The sequence below is a fragment of the Kogia breviceps genome, chromosome 4 (genome assembly GCF_026419965.1).
Source record: "Kogia breviceps isolate mKogBre1 chromosome 4, mKogBre1 haplotype 1, whole genome shotgun sequence".
Classification (NCBI taxonomy): Eukaryota; Metazoa; Chordata; class Mammalia; order Artiodactyla; family Physeteridae; genus Kogia; species Kogia breviceps.
The window spans coordinates 164,044,861-164,062,601 of record NC_081313.1 but is presented as its reverse complement, the minus strand read 5'-3'; the positions used below and the strand labels follow the sequence as shown (position 1 = coordinate 164,062,601).

The window sequence follows — 17,741 nt, the reverse complement described above, 5'->3', positions numbered from 1 at the left end:
GCCTGATTCCTCCAGCTCTGTTTTTCTTTCTCAAGATTGCTTTGGCTATTTGGGGTCTTTTGTGTTTTCATACAAAAACAAACAACCCAATCCAAAAATGGGCAGAAGATCTAAATAGACATTTCTCCAAAGAAGATACACAGATTGCCAACAAACACATGAAAGGGTGCTCAACATCACTCATCATTAGAGAAATGCAAATCAAAACTACAACGAGGTATCACCTCACACCAGTCAGGATGGCCATCATCAAAAACTCTAGAAACAATAAATGCTGGAGAGGGTGTGGAGAAAAGGGAACCCTCTTGCACTGTTGGTGGGAATGTAAATTGATACAGACACTATGGAGAACAGTATGGAGGTTCCTTAAAAAACTACAAATAGAACTACCATACGACCCAGCAATCCCACTACTGGGCATATACCCTGAGAAAACCATAATTCAAAAAGAGTCATGTAGCAAAATGTTCACTACAGCTCTATTTACAATAGCCAGGACATGGAAGCAACCTAAGTGTCCATCAACAGATGAATGGATAAAGAAGATGTGACACATATATACAATGGAATATTACTAAGCCATAGAAAGAAATGAAATTGAGTTATTTGTAGTGAGGTGGATGGACCTAGAGTCTGTCATACAGAGTGAAGTAAGTCAGAAAGAGAAAAATAGATACTGTATGCTAACACATATCTATGGAGTCTAAAAAAAGAAAAAGAAAAAATGGTTCTGATGAACCTAGGGGCAGGACAGGAATAAAGACGCAGACACAGAGGATGGACTTGAGGACACGGGGAGGGGGAAGGGTAAGCTGGGACGAAGTGAGAGAGTGGCATGGACATATATACACTACCAAATGTAAAATAGATAGCTAGTGGGAAGCAGCCGCATAGCACAGGGAGATCAGCTCAGTGCTTTGTGACCACCTAGAGGGGTGGGATAGGAAGGGTGGGAGGGAGGGAGACACAAGAGGGAGGGGATATGGGGATATATGTATATGTATAGCTGATTCACTTTGTTATACAGCAGAAACTAACACAACATTGTAAAGCAATTATACTCCAATAAAGATGTTAAAAAATTTTTTAATCTATAGAATGAGTTATTTTTGAGGCATTTAAAATGAGTTTATGGAAGAATATTCAAATTTAGAAAGTTGTTCCCTACTTATCATTATGCAAAGAATCAGAGTAAAAAGGGTATGTATGGTATGATCCTATATTTGTAAAACTGATTACTGTATGTGAACAGAAAATATCCTAAAAATGTTAATGTTTTCTATTTTTCCTATAATTGGCATAAATTCTTCTTATAATGAGAAAATCACAAATAAAAGTTATTTCTTAATAAAGGAGTTGGGGGGCTTCCCTGGTGGTGCAGTGGTTCAGAGTCCACCTGCCAATGCAGGTGACACGGGTTCATGCCCCGGTCCGGGAAGATCCCACATGCCGCGGAGCGGCTGCGCCCGTGAGCCATGGCCTCTGAGCCTGCGCATCCGGAGCCTGTGCTCCGCAACGGGAGAGGCCACAACAGTGAGTGGCCTGCATACTGCAAAAATAAATAAATAAATATAATAATAATAAAATGAAACAGTTGGAATTTGTCTTGTTTTGTTTGTTTGGGGGCTTGTGGGGTTTGCATTATAGATGCTTTTAAAAACATGATGATAGCTTATACCATTTCTTTGTGCCAGCCCAGTTGTAAGTGCTTTATAAAGATTACCTCCTTTACATCTTACAACAACGCTCGGAACGTATAATATTATTATCTCCATCTTATAGATGAAGTAATCAGGGCACAGAGAGGCTGAGGGACTTGCCCAAGGTCACACAGCTTGGAAATACTGGAGGTTAAAATTCAACATCAGGCAGTCTGGACTGCTCCACACCCTTACGCCCATGCTTGTCTGTGTCTGGAACAGCTGCATAGGCATTCCACAGAATGTTTATTTAAACTTTATTTTTGTGTATTTATATATTTAAAAAATTATATTTAAATACCCTCCCTGACTTGACATATACAGTAGGATCTAGTTATCTGAGGATATTTCGAATTAATAAAAGGCCACTTAAAATGGATGCTCTTAACACTGATTCAGAATTTACCTTGAAAAGTAAAGCTATAATTATGAAAGTATTTTTTATCTGATATCTAGGAATATTCAGATTATACTTGCAACTACGCTCTAATTTTTAGAATGAACACTGAGCTTTCCTACGTACACAAACATGCGACACCAAACATTTCATTGTCCCTCCACTTCATTGATTGCAAAATGCATCCTGTTTGCAGAGATGTCAAAAGATGAGCATTGTGTGTATCTTAGTTGCTGAAATACTAGAGAACAAATCAGCATCACTGTGGCTTGACTGGCGCAACACAATCAAATGTAAACACACTGGATGTCTTCATCAAATTTTCCAGGACCTCTCTTTACGATATTATAACCGCCCTCTTGGAAGTGTTGATCTTGTCACCTTCCTTGTCACTTCTCTCTGCCACAGTATTTAACTGTGCTACCTCAGCCAGATCTGCATTTACCAAGGCTTCCCCGGGCACTTAGAGGCAGATCTCCAGCATCACTTTTGTTGACTTAATGAAATTCTCGTCTTGGGCTTGAGTTGTAATTTTACTCTGTCAGCACTCATGTTGACATTGTACTGCAGGATGTTCCTGGAAATGACTGCCGGCAGAGAGGAGAAAAAGGAGTGCCAGTCTGCTGCGTTCAGTGCATACCAGCTTTGTGACCCTACACTGTGCCTCAGTTCTTTCGTCTGTAAAATGGGGCTGCTCCTAATGGTGCCTACCTCACAGCGTTGTTGTGAAGATAAAATAATTCATGTGAAACAGTCCTTGGTACACTGGAGCCCTCAAATAATGCTGACTATTATTATTATAACTAGTGTTAAATGAGGAGGGATCTCTGAGTGGAGAACATTTTTATAAGAGATCAGATGATTAATAGTAATTTTTGTCTTCTAACATCTTTGGGATCCCTACAAACATCTGTACTGAGAGGGGCTTCAATGAACATTTTAAAAGCTGTTAATTTTTGTGAAGATCTTGGAATAAAGCTTTTCTAAATATCTCTGAACACAGATCTGAACTTCTGTTACTCTGCTGTTTATTAGAAAACTTCAAGATCTGCACTGGGCTTTCTTTGAATCCACCTGATGCGTGACTGCTCAGATAAGGTTGTATAAGCAACTGCGCTGGTGGATCCTGCAAACAAATGCCAGGCAGAGCAGAGGTTCAAGCGCATGTCAGGATGTTAAACCAGGAATGCAGTTTCAAATGAACATGTAACTGCACCCCAATGTTCACAGTAGCACTATTTACAATAGCCAAGATATAGAAGCAAGCTAAGTGTCCATCAACAGATGAATGGATAAAGAAGATGTGGTGTATATATACAATGGAAAATATTGTATTCCATTCCAGCCATATAAAAGAATGAAATTTTGACATTTGCAGCTACATGGATGGACTTGGAGGGCATTATGCTAAATGAAGTAAGTCAGACAGAGAAAGCCAAATAATGTATGATATCACTTGTATGTGGAACCTAAAAAATATAACAAACTAGTGATTATAACAGAAAAGAAGCAGACTCACAGATATAGAGAACAAACTGGGAGTCACCGGTGGGGAGAGGGAAGAGGAGAGGGGAAATATAGGGGTAGAGGAGTAAGAGGTACAAACTATTAGGTGTAAAATAAGCTACAAGGATATATTGTACAAGGTGGGGAATATAGCCAATATTTTCTAATAACTATAAATAGAGTACAACCTTTAAAAATTGTGAATCGCTATGTTGTAACCTGTAACTTATATAATATTGTACACGACTATACTTCAATTAAAAAAAAAGAACATGTAGCATGTTCCAGAAGGGTTTTTTTTTTTTTTTAATAAAGAGTTTCACAGCTTATTTTAAGTCTGCGGTGCAACATCTAAGGCAAGGGATGTGAGTAGATATTTTAAGTGATTTAACCTCGAAACGATTATTTTCTATCTCTCCTCCTTCAAGCTTGTGGATCAATTTAATTGAAGGCTAGCCAGAGCCTGTAAGGGAAATGATGAAAGAAAATACAGTTGCTCTTTGCAACTGCTTATATATATTCACTGTGATTTTTCTCAAAGCTGTGCAGACAAAACAAAGTACATAAATAAATTGAATCCTGAGAATGGTATAAGATTAGAGTCATCATCTATAACCTCTTAATGCTTGTTTTACTCAAAATAGACTCAAGCTTGCCACAGACCTACTTTCCTTAAAGACAGAGAGATTACTAAAATTAAGAAAAGTATAAAGAATATGGTGACAAATTACCCATATTTCAACCACTCAGATGAATAAATGTTAGCATTGTGTCATATTTATTTTCAGTCTTTGTATGTGTGTGAGCATGCGTGTGTCTTAGAGATGGGGAAGGGCTTGCCTTACCTTTAATGTTGTATTATGGATAAAAACAAGTCCTTTTTTTTTTTTGACAGGAGGCAATACACAGAATTTACTTTTCATTCTAGGGTGTGGCAGGCAGATGATGTTTCAGGAAATTTTATTTTATTTTATTTTTTATACAGTAGGTTCTTATTAGCTATCTATTTTATATATATTAGTGTATATATGTCAATCCCAATCTCCCCGTTCAACCCACCTTCACCACACATTCCACCGCCCCGCCGAACAAGTACCTTTTAAACCTAATTCTAAGCCCTGTTCTCCTCACCTATTCCTACGGGGGACCAACTTCATGAGTTTAGTTTCTCTCTCTGTGTCTCTGTCTCCATCTGTATACATAGTTACATACACACATATAAACATATATATATATATATACACACATACAATAAACATATGTATACAGAGATCAAACATTACAATAATAAATATGGATTTGAATGATAAACCATGCTTATACTAATAAAACTGTCACACTGATCTGTTTTATATATGGGGTTCTACAGAAGATTTCACTTGAAGATTAAGGTCTTTGTCTAGAAAATTTGAAACTCTTGACTTACAGCACCTCTGAGACTCTGCTCAGTCAAAATATGTGGTTTGGTGCTGCCCCCTCTTACTCATCCCTGCTTTCTCTGTTTCTGTCTTTCTCCCCGAGTTCCATGTTCTCAATAACTGACTTTTTTGAAAAGCATTCAACGCGCCCTCCCCATGCATTCCCCTCGATACCAGGTCCCTTGTAAAACTCAAGCATCTTCTGAGATTTTTCCTGCTTGGTGACTACCCAGGAGGCCACCCACTGATTTAATTCGCAGTTTCCATTCCTGTCAGGAGGCCACGAGATAATCACAAGGGGTGTCCTGAGAAAGACCTTTCCAAAAGCACTTTTAGTCCAATACAGAAGAAACCAAAGTTCTCTTGGTTTCACAGTTGTACTCTTTCTCCGTACCTCAAGCTCTTTTGGAAAGGAAGGGTCTGAAAAACATGCCTGTAAAAATATGCCTCCCTCCAAAATGAAATTAAAATGCTATGTGGTGGCCTATGCAAGCTGACAGACAAACCCCGGTATTCTCTCCCCACTAAGATCCCAGAACACAGCTCTGCAGGAAGAGTGAAGTCCAAGGAGAGCCTGTCTGCCTGGATCATGGGCACTGGACAGGGGCACAGTGACAGAATCAGGCTGCTCAGAACACGTGGGCGTCCCAGTGACCCAGGGATCTAGTTACTTCCACCTCTAATGGAAACTGTGTGCAGCTGACTTGCTTGGGCAAGAGAGAAGGGGACAAGGAAAGAGGGAATTCATTTTCAAACAAGGCTCTGAATTGGAAAGGGGTAAACTGAGCTGGCGAACAGCTAACCCCACTCATCGCTATTTATAAATTTCCTTTGAAAAAATGTCACTTAGGGGAATTCTGCTGAAGAGGACAAAAGGAATGTTTGCTCAGCTCATTTGATCTTTTTTTTTTTTTTTTTGCGGTACGCGGGCCTCTCCCTGTCGTGGCCTCTCCCGTTGCGGAGCACAGGCTCCGGACGCACAGGCTCAGCCGCCATGGCTCACGGGCCCAGCCGCTCCGCGGCATGTGGGATCCTCCCGGACCGGGGCACGAACCCGTGTCCCCTGCATCGGCAGGCGGACTCTCAACCACTGCGCCACCAGGGAAGCCCAGCTCATTTGATCTTGGTCTGCACGTGCTCGATCTGCCATATGTGCATTTATTTGGTACGGTCCTGGGGCAATTTGTGGTCTCTTAAATCGTTCCCTTCTATTGGTCAATGAATGCGTGGAGAGTTTTGCTTCCCACCCCACAGACACACCTCAGAGTAAAGCACTGGGCTTGACAGTGTCTGCTTCTATCTTAGCGTCATTTAATCCCTACTATCTCCCTCTAATCAACCCTTACAGCTGGAGCTGTAAACCCACCCCACAGGTTCAAGTTGCCTCTGGAAGCAACTGGGCTCATGGCTCCATCAGTCTGAGCGATGAAATAGGCGTTTTAATACTTGCTAAACAGGATTGCGGAGAAGGTGAAGTCCCAGCAGACCTCCCCAGCCTTAACTGCATCTTGTTGGCTCGGTTAATCATGTACCTAATTTACCGATTATTGACTTGTTCTCACGCAGGATTTTACTTGGCTTGACATATCAGTAGCAATCAGTGATGCACTGTCAAGTAAATCTGCTCCCTGCCTTAACCGCCAAGATGCTCACTTGCATCAACAGCTTCTGAGATTTCCTTTGATCCCCAGCACTGCGGCCAGGTCAGAGGATGACGATGATGATGATCTTTAAGTCTCACCTGTTTCCCTTCTAGAACTGGGCTCAAGCAAACCTGACACAGTGTGTAGGATTTCAAATACTCGGCAAGATGGACTAGGCTACCTTACATACACCGGCCCCATAAGAATGTGAGTTGGTAGGTTGACAATGGCTTAGATCAACTTTTTTTTTTTCTTTTTTGTCTAGGTCTTAAAAAAATGGAATGTAGGGTACCAAAATGCTGCATTTAAAAGACAATGGGAGTGCACCACGGCTAGCCGGGAGAAGTCTGGAGCTGCTGAAGAGGCAAGAGACCTTTTCTTTCCTTTTTGTTTCCTGGTGCTTGAGGAGAGGGAATTAAGCGCACCGCGTAAAGGAGCTCCAGAAACGGGCGCGAGCCGCGGCTATCAGTGCGGACCCCAGAGAGGGGTGTGGGACGCTAGGGTTGCTGCTGCCGCCAGCAAGAGGCCTGTGTGTGAGCACAGGTCACTCTCCACACCGCCCCTTCTGGGAGCCCGTGCAGCCCGCCACTGCCGGGGTCCCGGGATCCAGGGACAGCTTCCCCGGGAGAACACACGGCGCGCCTCGGGCTGGTGCAACGTCATGCTGGCCTCTGCCACTGCGGGCTTGCCCAGCATCAGTGCCCATCCCTCCCCCTGGCCTGAGTGAGCCAGAGCCCCCGAATCAGCTGCTCCTTTAACCCCGTCCTGTCTGAGAGAAGAGCAGACGCCCTCAGACGACCTACGCGCAGAGACGGGGCCAAGTCCAAAGCTGAACCCCAGGAGCTGTGCGAACAAAGAGGAGAGGGGGAGGTCTCTCCCAGCAGCCTCAGAAGCAGCGGATTAAAGCTCAACAATCAACGTGAAGTGCCCTGCATCTATGGAAAACCTGAATAGACAGCGAATCATCCCAAGTTGAGGAGGTCGACTTTGGGAGCAAGATATATTATTATTTTCTCCTTTTTCTCTTTTTGTGAGTGTGTATGTGTGTGCTGCTGTGTGAGATTTTGTCTGTATAGCTTTGCTTTCACCATTTGTCCTAGGGTTCTGACCGAACTGTTTTGGTTTTTTTTTTTCTTTTCTTTTTAAAATTTTTCTTCTTAATTATTTTTTATTTTAATAAATTTATTTTATCCTACTTTATTTTATCTTCTTTCTTCCTTCCTTTCTTCTTTCCTTCCTTCTCCCTTCCCTTCCCTTCCCTTCCCTTCCCTTCCCTTCCCTTCCCTTCCCTTTCCCTTCCCCTTCCCCTTCCCCTTCCCCTTCCCCTTCCCCTTCCCCTACCCCTTCCCTTCCCTTCCCTTCCCTTCCCTTCCCTTTTTTTCTCCCTTTTATTCTGAGCTGTGTGGATTAAAGGCTCTTGCTGCTCCAGCCAGGCATCAGGGCTGTGTCTCTGAGGTGGGAGAGCCAACTTCAGGGCACTGGTCCACAAGAGACCTCCCAGCTCCACATGATATCAAACGGCAAAAATCTCCCAGAGATCTCCATCTCAACACCAAGACCCAGCTTCACTCAACGACCAGCAAGCTACAGTGCCGGACACCCTATGCCCAACAGCTAGCAAGACAGGACTACAGCCCCATCCATTAGCAGAGAGGCTGCCTAAAATCATAATGAGGCTACCGACACCCCAAAACACACCATCAGACGTGGACCTGCCCACCAGAAAGAAAGATCCTGCCTCATCCATCAGAACACAGGCACTAGTCCTCCCCAACCAGGAAACCTAATCAACCTCCTGAACCAACCTTAGCCACTGGGGACAGACACCATAAACAACAGGAACTATGAACCTGCAGCCTACAAAAAGGAAACCCCAAACATAGTAAGCAAAATGAGAAGACAGAAAAATACACAGCAGATGAAGGAGCAAGGCAAAAACCCACCAGACCTAACAAATGAAGAGGAAATAGGCAGTCTACCTGAAAAAAGAATTCAGAATAATGATAGTAAAGATGATCCAAAATCTTGGAAATAGAATAGACAAAATGCAAGAAACATTTAACAAGGACCTAGAAGAAATAAAGAGGAAGCAAGCAACGATGAGCAACACAATAAATGAAATTTAAAATACTTTACATGGGATCAATAGCAGAATAACTGAGTCAGAAGAACGGATAAGTGACCTGGAAGATAAAATAGTGGAAATAACTACTGCAGAGTAGAATAAAGAATAAAGAATGAAAAGAACTGAGGACAGTCTCAGAGACCTCTGGGACAACATTAAATGCACCAACATTCAAATTATAGGGGTCCCAGAAGAAGAAGAGAAAAAGAAAGGGACTGGGAAAATATTTGAAGAGATTATAGTTGAAAACTTCCCTAATATGGGAAAGGAAATAGTCAATCAAGTCCAGGAAGCACAGAGAGTCCCATATAGGATAAATCCAAGGAGAAACACACCAAGACACACATTAATCAGACTATCAAAAATTAAATACAAAGAAAACATATTAAAAGCAGCAAGGGAAAAACAACAAATAACACACAAAGGAATCCCCATAAGGTTAACAGCTGATCTTTCAGCAGAAACTCTGCAAGCCAGAAGGGAGTGGCAGGACATATTTAAAGTAATGAAGGAGAAAAACCTACAACCAAGATTACTCTACCCAGCATGATCTCATTCAGATTTGATGGAGAAATTAAAACCTTTACAGACAAGCAAAAGCTGAGAGAGTTCAGCACCACCAAACCAGCTTTACAACAAATGCTGAAGGAACTTCTCTAGGCAAGAAACACAAGAGAAGGAAAAGACCTACAAGAACAAACCCGAAACAATTAAGTAAATGGTAATAGGAACATACATATTGATAATTACCTTAAATGTAAATGGATTAAATGCTCCCACCAAAAGACACAGACTGGCTGAATGGATACAAAAACAAGACCCATATATATGCTGTCTACAAGAGACCCACTTCAGACCTAGGGACACATACAGACTGAAAGTGAGGGGATGGATAAAGATATTCCATGCAAATGGAAATCAGAAGAAAGCTGGAGTAGCAATTTTCATATCAGACAAAATAGACTTTAAAATAAAGACTATTACAAGAGACAAAGAAGGACACTACATAATGATCAAGGGATCGATCCATGAAGAAGATATAACAATTGTAAATATTTATGCACCCAACACAGGAGCACCTCAATACATAAGGCAAATACTAACAGCCATAAAAGGGGAAATCGACAGTAACACAATCATAGTAGGGGACTTTAACACCCCACTTTCACCAATGCACAATCATCCAAAATGAAAACAAATAAGGAAACACAAGCTTTAAATGATACATTACACAAGATGGACTTAATTGATATTTATAGGACATTCCATCCAAAAACAACAGAATACACATTTTTCTCAAGTGCTCATGGAACATTCTCCAGGATTGATCATATATTGGGTCAGAAATCTAGCCTTGGTAAATTTAAGAAAATTGAAATCGTATGAAGTATCTTTTCCGACCACAATGCTATGAGACTAGATATCAATTACAGGAAAAGATGTGTAAAAGATACAAACACATGGAGGCTAAATAATACACTACTTACTAACGAAGTGATCACTGAAGAAATCAAAGAGAAAATCAAAATATACTTAGAAACAAATGACAATGGAGACATGACGACCCAAAACCTATGGGATGCAGCAAAAGCAGTCCTAAGAGGGAAGTTTATAGCAACACAATCCTACCTTAAGAAACAGGAAACATCTTAAATAAACAACCTAACTTTGCACCTAAAGCAATTAGAGAAAGAAGAACAAAAAAACCCCAAAGTTAGCAGAAGGAAAGAAATCATAAAGATCAGATCAGAAATAAGTGAAAAAGAAATGAAGGAAACGATAGCAAAGATCAATAAAACTAAAAGCTGGTTCTTTGAGAAGATAAACAAAATTGATAAACCATTAGCCAGACTCATCAAGAAAACAAGGGAGAAGACTCAAATCAATAGAATTAGAAATGATAAAGGAGACGTAACCACTGACACTGCAGAAATACAAAAGATTATTAGAGATTACTACAAGCAACTGTATGCGAATAAAATGGACAATCTGGAAGAAATGGACAAATTCTTAGAAATGCACAACCTGCCGAGACTGAACCAGGAAGAAACAGAAAGTATGAACAGACCAATCACAAGCACTGAAATTGAAACTGTGATTAAAAATCTTCCAACAAACAAAAGCCCAGGACCAGATGCCTTCACAGGCATATTCTATCAAACATTTAGAGAAGAGCTAACACCTATCCTTCTCAAACTCTTCCAGAAGATAGCAGAGGGAGGAACACTCCCAAACTCATTCTATGAGGCCACCATCACCCTGATACCAAAACCAGACAAAGACGACACAAAGAAAGAAAACTACAGGCCAATATCACTGATGAATATAGATGCAAAAACCCTCAACAAAATATTAGCAAACAGAATCCAACAGCACATTAAAAGGATCATACACCATGATCAAGTGGGGTTTATTCCAGGAATGCAAGGATTCTTCAATATATGCAAATCAACCAATGTGATACACCATATCAACAAACTGAAGGAGAAAAACCATATGATCATCTCAATAGATGCAGAGAAAGCTTTTGACAAAATTCAACACCCATTCATGATAAAAACCCTGCAGAAAGTAGGCATAGAGGGAACTTTCCTCAACATAATAAAGGCCATATATGACAAACCCAAAGCCAGCATTGTTCCCAATGGTGAAAAACTGAAACCACTTCACCAAAGATCAGGAACACGACAAGGTTGCCCGCTCTCACCACTCTTATTCAACATAGTTTTGGAAGTTCTAGCCACAGCAATCAGAGAAGAAAAAGAAATAAAAGGAATCCAAATAGGAAAATAAGAAGTAAAGCTGTCACTGTTTGCAGATGACATGATACTATACATAGAACAGAATCCTAAGGATGCTACCAGAAAATTACTAGAGCTAATCAATGGATTTGGTAAAGTAGCAGGATACAAAATGAATGCACAGAAATCTCTGCCATTCTTATACACTAATGATGAAAAATCTGAGACTGAAATTAAGAAAACACTCCCATTTACCACTGCAACAAAAAGAATAAAATATCTAGGAATAAACCTACCTAAGGAGACAAAAGACCTGTATGCAAAAAATTATAAGACACCGATGAAAGAAATTAAAGATGATACAAATAGATGGAGAGATATACCATGTTCTTGGATTGGAAGAATCAACATTGTGAAAATGACTCTACTACCCAAAGCAATCTACAGATTCAATGCAATCCCTATCAAACTACCACTGGCATTTTTCACAGAACTAGAACAAAAAATTTCACTATTTGTATGGAAACACAAGAGACCCCGAATAGCCAAAGCAATCTTGAGAACGAAATATGGAGCTGGAGGAATCAGGCTCCCTGACTTCAGACTATACTACAAAGCTACAGTAATCAAGACAGTATGGTACTGGCACAAAAACAGAAATATAGATCAATGGAACAGGATAGAAAGCCCAGAGATAAACCCACACATATATGGTCACCTTATCTTTGATAAAGGAGGCAAGAATATACAGTGGAGAAAAGACAGCCTCTTCAATAAGTGTTGCTGGGAAAACTGGACAGGTACATGTAAAAGTATGAAATTAGAACACTCCCTAACACCATACACAAAAATAAATTCAAAATGGGTTAAAGACCTACATGTAAGGCAAGACACTATCAAACTCTCAGAGGAAAACAGAGGCAGAACACTCTGTGACATAAATCACAGCAAGATCCTTTTTGACCCACCTCTTAGAGAAATGGAAATAAAAACAAAAATAAACAAATGGGACCCAATGAAATTGAATAGCTTTTGCACAGCAAAGGATACCATAAACAAGACCAAAAGACAACCCTCAGAATGGGAGAAAATAGTTGCAAATGAAGCAACTGACAAAGGATTAATCTCCAAAATTTATAAGCAACTCATGCAGCTCAATAACAAAAAAACAAACAACCCAATCCAAAAATGGGCAGAAGACCTAAATAGACATTTCTCCAAAGAAGATATACAGATTGCCAACAAACACATGAAAGAATGCTTGACATCATTAATCATTAGAGAAATGCAAATCAAAACTCCAATGAGATATCATCTCACACCGGTCAGAATGGCCATCATCAAACAATCTAGAAACAATAAATGCTGGAGAGGGTGTGGAGAAAAGGGAACCCTCTTGCACTGCTGGTGGGAATGTAAATTGATACAGCCACTGTGGAGAACAGTATGGAGGTTCCTTAAAAAACTACAAATAGAACTACCATATGACCCAGCAATCCCACTACTGGGCATATACCCTGAGGAAACCATAATTCAAAAAGAGTCACATACCAAAAGGTTCACTGCAGCTCTATTTACAACAGCCAGGACATGGAAGCAACCTAAGTGTCCATCAACAGATGAATGGATAAAAAAGATGTGTCACATATATACAATGGAATATTACTCAGCCATAAAAGGAAATGAAACTGAGTTATTTGTAATGAGGTGGATAGACCTGGAGTCTGTCATACAGAATGAAGTAAGTCAGAAGGAGAAAAACAAATACCATATGCTAACACATATATATGGAATCTAAGAAAAAAAAATGTCATGGAGAGACTAGGGATAGGACGGGAATAAAACACAGACCTACTAGAGCATGGACTTGAGGATATGGGGAGGGGGAAGGGTAAGCTGGGATGAAGTGAGAGAGTGGCATGGACATATATATACTACCAAACGTAGGGTGGATAGCTAGTGGGAAGCAGCCGCATAGCACAGGGAGATGAGCTAGGTGGTTTGTGACCACCTAGAGGGGTGGGATAGGGATGATGGGAGGGAGGGAGACGCAAGAAGGAAGAGATATGGGAACATATGTATATGTATAACTGATTCACTTTGTTGTAAAGCAGAAACTGACACACCATTGAAAGGAATTATACTCCAATAAAGACGTTAAAGAAAAAAAAAGATCTTAATAATACATAGAGCTTTACATATTTTCTCTCATCATACTATTTTTATGAAATATTGTTACTATAATACTCTGATGTTATTGAATAAGTCAACAGCAAAAAAAAAAAAAAAGACAATGGGATAGGTACCTTTCTAACAGACAAGGATTAAACAATGATATCCAGTTTATGCAAGAGTTCAAGTAAATATTATGGGCACTTACTGCCGCTGGTGGGCAGGAGAATAGGGAGGGTAATTGGTATAAACTTCCAGAAGGAAAATTTGGCAATTAGTATGAAATCCTTAAGGGTTACTTTCAGGAAAAGAACTAAGGGTGTACACAAAGACTAGCCATGAGGACAGGTCTCCCAACATTTTATCGTAAGTCATAAGGGCCTTTCATTGGGATATCTGGTGCCCCTCCACCCAGGAGCCTCAGAGGACTGTAATTCCAGCTCCATGGAAGTTAGGATCTGACTTGCTTCGGTCCATATGAGAAGGGCTTAAATGATATGTGACATTTCCAAGCAGAAGTCTTTAGGGATTGGTGCATAACTCACCATCTTCTCCTTCCTTTGCGATGGGGTACTAGTTGTGTTCCTGACAGTGGAAATTCCACAGGTCCGTGCCCTTGAATGAGACTGACATTGAGCGAAGCCCAATATCACCCAAAGTGAACACGTGAAGCAGGATGTTACCAACCTCAACGCGTTTGCCATTTTGGGTTGGATAACTCCTCATTGTGGAGAGTTCTGTGCGTGTTTAGCAGCATCCCACCCGCGCCACTGCCTGCCAGGAGCAACCTCTCCCCAGGGTGACAACCAAAAATATTTCCAGACAGCGCAGAAGGCCTCTGGGGTGGGGGAAGAATTGCCCTGTGTTGAGAACCACTGATATAAACAAGAAATAGCCTCTGTTGCTTTAAACCACTTAGATGCTGAGTTTTTTGTTGGTTTTTTTTGTTTTTTTAAACTGCCACTGATATCTTTTACTATGGCAAAAACACTACATAAATATTCAGCAAAAGGGGACTGATTCCATTTACGGGTGTTTTTACTTCCTTTTGTTTTTCTGTGCTTTAAAAATTTTTCTGTAATGAAAACAATTTGTCCTTTGATAAGAAGAAAAAATGAGAAAATTAATTTTATTTTAAAAACCTATATTTACATAATTGCTTATCGACAGACAGTATTGAGTAGGGCCACTCAGGATTTCTAAGTATCATGAAACACAGGTGTACCATATCTTTATATTGTGCTTCTGTTTGCAGAGTGTTTTCCCATCCTCCCTTTGTTGTGGTAGGGGTAGTGTAATTACAGCAACACTGTGAGGCAGGGAACACAGGTAGACAAGGAAACTGAGGCTAAGAGAGGTTAAGGCACATGTCTGAGGGCACCTGGTTATTAGCACGTAGCAGGGACTCCATCCTCAGTTTTCTAATTCCAGGACTTTCTCGCCTATGCCATGCTACCTCTGTACTGTATCGCTGTAGAAAGCCACGTTCAAAAAGTCAACTGGGAAAGACTGATTCTTTGGGAAATTTAAACAGGTAACAAAGGATTCTCTCCTGTATTTAATATCCTTGGACAAGGATACTAAATCTTGTAGGCACTTGGTCAGAGCATGATACTCAATAAAATTTAAGCATAGCCATTCATGCAATGCAGCCAAGAGAATTTCATATTCCTCCCCCTCCCCACTTCTTCCTCTTTCTCTCTTTACATCTCAAATGAGTCACCTTGGCTAGCCTGCCAATCCCCATAGAACTTATGTTCCTTGATAGGATATGCCAACAGAAATGAAAAATTCTATAATGGTTTGAGACGTGAGTTAGTCACCTATCACTTAGCGAGGGGCTAAGCTCCATCTCCTCCAGGAAACGTAGCTCATCAAATGGACATGAATGCACATTACGATAGCGAATGATCGTGAGAATGTGTGGGGAGTCGTTTTCTCCTCTCTTTCTTTTTTTAAGAAGAGCCCCTGTATTGTACCTGTCTTGTGCATTCTAAGCATCTGCACCTGGTCTTGCTTACCTGACCCTCCGACGCACGCTAAACTCCCAAATTGGGAGCTGGACGGCAACCCTCCGTGCACACCTATTCATTTCCCTCCCCATGAAATGGGAAGGGGCTGTCCCTGGAGCGGAGCTATTTTGAGAGGACGATCACTAGAACAATCACCGGCTTAGCAGGAGATGGACAGTGTGGTGCAGCCACAAAAGGAGGAGAGACATCGTCATTGAGGGTTTGAGTCCTGAATGTCAGAACAGCGGGGAACCTGGGTAGAGTACGTTTCTGCCTGCTGTCCACTATCACTCAGTTTCAGAGAGTTACCTACTTGATTTGCCATGATCGCTGGCCCTTCCATGATTCTGGCTGTTCAGAGCATGCAAGCGAAGGGGGTATAGCAGTGTTTCAGAACAATGTCAAAAGGAAGTGGTTTTTTTTCCCCAGCAAAGCTCCTGGCATCCAAGGGGCTGATAGGGAAGTTATGCTCAGCTGTGCCCAGAGGTGTGTTCCTACTTACTCAAATAATGCCAACAAGCAGATTTCACTGCTGTCAATCTTTCATTATGCTACAGTAGAAACAGTGGAGCCTGAGGTCAGGGAGACACCCTAACAATTTGCATAACTTCCCAGACCAGCACCCTGCACCTGGCCAGAAGTTACAGAAATGCCCCAGGCACTCCTCTTAGCGGAATCCTTCTCTTTCTCTTGATGAGAATCTCTTTAAAGGACAGATGTGATTTTTGTAACAGGAGTTCTGCTTGGTCATGGGCTATGTTAACTCATCTCTAGATAATCAGCACTTAGACCAATAAATATTTTACTGGATGGATGGATGGAGGACTTATTGATTACCACTTTACACATTGATCCCTATAGCATGGGCTGTGTATGTTAATAAAAACCTACACAGCTCTCCCTGCTCAAAAAAGAACTAGTCCTTTTAGTCCCTCATATCGATCGTTTCAGGCTGTAAAGATGGGACTGCAAATAAATTTCGTCTTGAGAGCCAACACCAGTCAATTGGTGGTGGCTACCTTTAGGGTTCTCTTGGAGGTATCTGTGCACCGAGTTTTGTGAGGAAAAAGTGCAGTCATCGATTAGCAATGTCTGCTGTGAGCTAAAGACAAAGAAATGGTGGCCTGCCTGCTTTGCATTTGCCAATGGGTTTAAAGCTTTAAATTCTTCCAACTGAATTTTCTGGATGAATACCTTTCCAACACATGTTTAAAAAGGTCAGCTTTGACTGGATATAATGGGTGGTTAAGGGTGTTTTTCCCTCCACTGGTGTATTTTCCTAATGTACTTCTTTATATACTTGCTGGATTTGAAAGCAAATGAGGCGGGAAAACACTACTTGGTTTTCCTTAGGATATGCAATTCTTATTGGAAAAGAAAACCAAACTAGATGAGGGTTAATTTATCCCAAGTAGGAAGTATAAGAAAATCTATACCAGGAAAAATTAAAGGAGGGATGAGAAGAAAAACAATGAAATCCATAATATAATATAATCTTTTCATTCCCAATGCTGGGAATAATCTCACTTTTGCAGTGTCAAGCACTTCCCAAGACATTTAGTAAAGGGAAGGACAGGGAAGCCACAGAGAAATGGTTGCTGAATTTTGGTTAATGTTACATCACTCTTTTCAAACACAGTAGGATGTCTCCTAGTGATGTTTTAACAAATAACTAGACTCCTTGAACAAAAAGTACCCAAGGATTAGCAAAGGTCTGGCAAAGGTGACTTCATCAGGTGGGGAGGTAACCATTTTCTTTTTCTGAGAAATCGTTCCCATAACATAAATTTCACCATTTTACAGTTTGGTAGTTTTTTGTATATTCACTATGTTGCGCAACCATCACCGCTATCTAATTTCAGAGCATTTACATCACCCCCAAAAGAAACCCCAAAGGTATTAGCAGTCAGTCCCAATTCTTTCCTCCCTCCCCCCTGGCAATCACTAATCTCCTTTTTGTCTCTAAGGATTTGCCTATTCCAGACAATACAAATGGAATCATACGATATGTATGTAGACTTTTGTAT

At 40.8% G+C, this 17,741-nt stretch overlaps 1 protein-coding gene across 13 annotated transcripts in view; it reads right to left on the bottom strand.

Annotated features, from left to right (window-relative positions):
- TENM2 (teneurin transmembrane protein 2) overlaps positions 1-17,741 on the bottom strand; it is a 3,844,234-nt gene that overhangs the window by 218,674 nt on the left and 3,607,819 nt on the right. The window lies entirely within an intron of this gene.